Here is a 5,000-nt window from a genome sequence, read left to right on the forward strand (position 1 = left end):
TTATTATAGATGAGAAAACCAGCCTCCTGCACTGATGGCAGAATGACCGTTGTCTTTTACGTACCACTGTGGTGGCACGGGGGTGGGACATGGATACCGTATCTGAGTCTGCGCATAAAGTTGACACGTCTCCTTCCCGGCCTGGACTGATTGGAACCCGTGACTCCAGGATCACAAGTCCGGTGCTCTCCCGCCTGAGCTACTCGGGCCCCCAGGATATGTCTGCAGCGAATCGCAATGCCTTGACCATGTCGTGTGTTGCGAGCCTAATGTAGTGGTTAAACAGTCATGCTCATTCCATATACACACAAGTAGTTGTTGTCAGATAATTTCAGGCCAGTGCAGATGTCCCCAGCGTCCATGAACTCATCGCAGTGTTGCATCCTGCAAACGGTAATGGCGATACTATGGCATTCCGTTTGTCAAATAATTATTTGGATACTTTTTCATGGGTTTTTTCACCAGTTTTAGCTAAATAATCATTATTTAGAAGCTCATGTGCTAAATAAGTAATTGTTTATAAACAATGTAAAAAAAATTCTAAATAATTTTTTGTTTACGTAAACCATTCATTGTTTACCTAAACAATTCATTGTTTACGTAAATAATTCATTGTTTACGTAAATAATTCATTGTTTACGTAAATAATGTATTGTTTACACAAATAATCACTTATTTCACAAAATCATATTTTTTGGGTGGATAAAGTGAGCAGTTACTAAATAAATCATTGTTTACCTAGCACTTGAACCCACCAACTAGGTTAGAAAAGGGGGGAGAAAATTGCTAACGCCCTGACCCAGGGTCGAACTCGCAACCTCTCGCTTCCGAGGCAAGTGCGTTTACCACTCGGCCACCCAATCCTGTAGGGAGGTGGTGGTGTGTGTATGTGTGTGTGTGTGTGTGTGTGTGTGTGTGTGTGTGTGTCTGTGTGTCTGTGCGTATATATGTGTGTGTGTGTGTATGTGTTTGTAAGTGTGTGTGAGTCTGTATCTGTGTGTGTCTGTGTCTGTGTCTGTGTCTGTCTGTGTCTGTGTCTGTTTGTGCGCGCGGGTTATTCCTGAAATAAAACCTTGATCTATCTATTGACACACATCATGGGACACAAGTGTTTGTCGAATATCAGCAGTGCATGTGTCCTCAGAGGCCGTGTCATGTATCACAGTGTCAAATCATTGCCTTGTTGAAGTGAATAACAACTTCTGTGACATGTATAGAACCCACTGGCGTGTGGCCAGCATTCTGGGGTTAATTAAAGGCACACTCCTCCCCGTGTAAACTGCAAAGGAAAGAGAAAATGCTTCATGTCCTACAGGCTGAATGTTTCGCCTCTTAAAGGCCAACATCCACAAGAATTTTTCTCCTGGAGCGACCTAAACTTGAACCCGTCGCTATTCTTGCATGTCTGTTTACTTCGTGTTGCACGCGAAAATTGCGCGACTTCCTTGCCGCGTGGATTGACGAAGCTGTTTTATTCTCGTGACTGAAAACACTGCAGTGCGTGCAGTTTTATTCTGTGGGTTCGACAGATCGGTCCAGTAGTTTGGTCTCAATGACACACGCGCACACACACACACACACACACACACATACACATACACACACTGGCACACACACACACACTCACACACACAGGCACACACTAGCACACACACACACACACACTGACACACACCCGCTCGACTTTTTGTCCCCTCTGCCTCACTGATTTGGTTTTGTGTTTATTTCGTCATTATTTTGTTAGTAAATAGTGAACATTGCTTCAATGCCGAAGCAAAAAACATCATTATTGGTTGTAATTTGCTACCAATTTTAAAACCCGAATATCGTATTACATAGTAATTTTGACAGCAGTTCAAATGTGTACATTTACCAGTTCCATTCAGCAGACGTTCAGGTCTTTGTGACTGATTTCTGGCCAGGAATTCATCACGCTTTCTGTTGTTCATTCGTTTCCTGTGACATTGATCAGCAAACCAGCAAAGTGTGTGTGTGTGTGTGTGTGTGTGTGTGTGTGTGTGTGTGCCTTTGGTTATATCGGTTTTTGTTGTTGTTGATGAGTACGTAACAAAATGTAGTCAGTATAATTATATACGTTTGCACCATACCTCATCCCCCGTGAAATATAGTTCGAAGTTTCAGTTTGTCAATCTGTATAGTATGATTTGTTTTCAAATACGTTTTGTCTTTCTTTCCTTGTCCTGGTTTGTTTACAGATCATCGTCATTTTTTAATCTCGGAAGATCTAACTAGTGTTCTGAGCATCGCCTAAGTAGACATCAACAAGCATGTACATACTTGAATGATCTTGCCGTTGTCTATCTTTTGCGATATCATGTCCATTTCCACATCGCAACATTATTGAATATTTGTACCAGTTTCAATTTGTCTGATAGATGTTGAATGACACAGAAATAAAACGATTTCTTCGTGAACTTCAATTTAATATATCAGGTGTACGATACATCTACACAGTTGTGTGTGTGTGTGTGTGTGTGTGTGTGTGTGTGTGTGTGTGTGTGTGTGTGTGTTCTTGAACATAACTACACCCATGTGTTTATGAGTTACATAATTATATATATGCGTTCAGTCAGTCTGCATGTTTCCTTTCACAAAATAAGACACAACATCAAAAATGAATACAGATTTGATCTGCAAGGAGGAAATATCAAACCAACCCACACCCCAAACCTAAAGCAGCTCATGACAAACTTTTGGTACACACTTTGCAAAATAATACTCTAATTTCTAACCAGCTGCATTACACGCTGCCAACAGAGAGAGAACAAGTCGCGTAAGGCGAAATTACAACATTTAGTTAATCTGTCGAACCCACAGAATACAAGAAACTATAGTCCATCTCACGATTAACACGAGCCGAAATCATATGCACTCGACTTATGAAATAGAAAGAAATCAAATACGACGAAGAGAAGAAAAAGTTTGAAAGTACCATTGAACTTCCATGTCGGCGTGTGGCTGAGCTTAAAATAGGAATGTTGTTGCAATCTGTTAGGCACTTTCCCTTTTGACGACCACCTGGGGCCCAAGGTACCCCGGCGTCTTTCTCTGGGAGGGCGGCTTGACGTCAAAGGAAAACATCGTACAATGCAATCTACATCAGTATGTCTCCATGATAACTACTGCACGTTTCAACAAGCCAACATTCAAATGATTTTACTTCATCTACAGATGTTTTAAATTCAGGACTTTATAACTGTCATTCATGCCATAGATTTTTGTTTCAGAATCAATGTCTATATCATTATCTGAACGAATGCCAACTTCCTTTGAAACACCAACATTTGTATGGTAGATTACGTGTATGATATGACGGAGAGTCGCATCGGTTTGATGCCGTGAACCCAACCGTGGCTGTGGCTGTCGTTTGAAGTAGCCTACTTCTTTATAAAGATTCATTTACATTCTACTTCTGACCACAATTATAAGATATATATGTGATGGGGTGGAAGGAAGAGGATAATATTTGATTGTGTAGCCCCCCCCCCCCTCCTTTTTGAGTTTTTGATGCAACATGAAACTGGAAAACCATGTCTGTCGATTCACATTTCTCTTTATTTTCTATTCTTCTCTTCTCCTCACCAATCCAGCTCCCTTTTTCTTGTATTTACTGACCAATGAGAAGTGATGTCAGTTTTGTTAGCTAACTCTTGATTGGTGGCTTTTGACGCCACCCATCCCCATTTACATGATAGCTTTTGAGATTTTGGTAGTGTCTGTGCCTGGGTACAACTATTTCAGAGTATATATAACTGTACCGTTTTTACCCCGCCATTCATATTTTCGTGTTTCTATAACCCACCGAACTCTGACATGGATTACAGAATCGTTTACGTGCGCACTTGGTCTTGTGCTTGCGTGTACACACGAAGGGGGATAAGGCACTAGTAGGTCTGCACATAAGTTGACCTGGGAGATCGGAAAACGAATTTGGTACACTGTTAATGATCTACGATACCGATACATGCAAAACCTGGCAATGACATTGCGATTAATATTTTACTGCTGATATGTTGAAAAATTCAGCGAGACGAACTTCGTTCCAAAAATTCTTTGTCACTTTCTGGAGAGACAGCTAGGCAGCAGAAGTGACAGAATGCTTACGAGACGCTATTATTCACTTTATGACGTCATTTCGAACTTTGTTTGGCTTTTGGCGTGAAAGATTTCCCTTCAAAAAAGGTGGTTTTTTTTGGGGAGGGGGGGGGGGGGGGGGGGGGGTGTTTAAAGAAGAAAAAAAAAGAGACTTCTTGCTTGTTTGTCTTTATCGATGTCGTATGTCTTTCAGCATGAACCTTAATTAGGCAAAAGGCTTACTTTCGAAAGCACACTGTTTAAGCTGTGTTCCTGATTCAGGCGCCTGTGGTTGTACTAGGAATACAGTGTGTACTTTCACCTACCTTCATCACGTGTATACGAGGATGTAAAATGCTGGTCATCTAGTATTCGATCTTATGACGTGCATGTGTGTCGGTGGTGAGGGTACTGAGTCACGATGTCTTTGCAGTATGGATTTGCTACTTTCTCACCACCATAAGGACATACTTTGGTGATATAGATGTGAGTATACTCGATGTATGTGTGTGTGTGTGTGTGTGTGTGTGTGTGTGTGTGTGTGTGTGTGTGTGTGTATGTGTGTGTGTGTGTGTGTGTGAGTGTGTGTGTGGGTGGGCCGTATGGGTGTGGGTGTCTGTCTGTCTGTCTGTCTGTCTCTCTCTGTCTGACTGTCTCTGTCTGTCTCTGTCTGTGTCCCTGTATGTCTGTAAATATCTGTATGACTGTGTCGGATCTGTCTGTCTGTGCGTCTGTTTTTGTGTGTGTGTTCTTTTTATTTGTAGGGTATGAAAATTAAATCTTTGGTAAGAATAGCTTTCTGAGCGATCCAAACTGTCCTTTAAATTATGTATGTGACGCATGACTTGTTTTCGTACATTGCACAGGTGATTGTTACCTAATATTGTTATTGCTAATGATTCCGT

General features: G+C 41.4%; 1 protein-coding gene across 1 annotated transcript in view; it reads left to right on the forward strand.

Moving 5' to 3' along the window:
* Positions 1-4,480: 4,480 nt before the first annotated feature.
* LOC138962831 (uncharacterized) overlaps positions 4,481-5,000 on the forward strand; it is a 28,384-nt gene continuing 27,864 nt past the window's right edge. Inside the window, exon 1 of the mRNA XM_070334791.1 lies at positions 4,481-4,581. The gene's annotated coding sequence lies outside the window, so the exon portion shown is untranslated. The remainder of the gene's footprint in view (positions 4,582-5,000) is intronic.

The sequence above is a fragment of the Littorina saxatilis genome, linkage group LG3 (genome assembly GCF_037325665.1).
Source record: "Littorina saxatilis isolate snail1 linkage group LG3, US_GU_Lsax_2.0, whole genome shotgun sequence".
In the NCBI taxonomy this organism is placed as follows: domain Eukaryota; kingdom Metazoa; phylum Mollusca; class Gastropoda; order Littorinimorpha; family Littorinidae; genus Littorina; species Littorina saxatilis.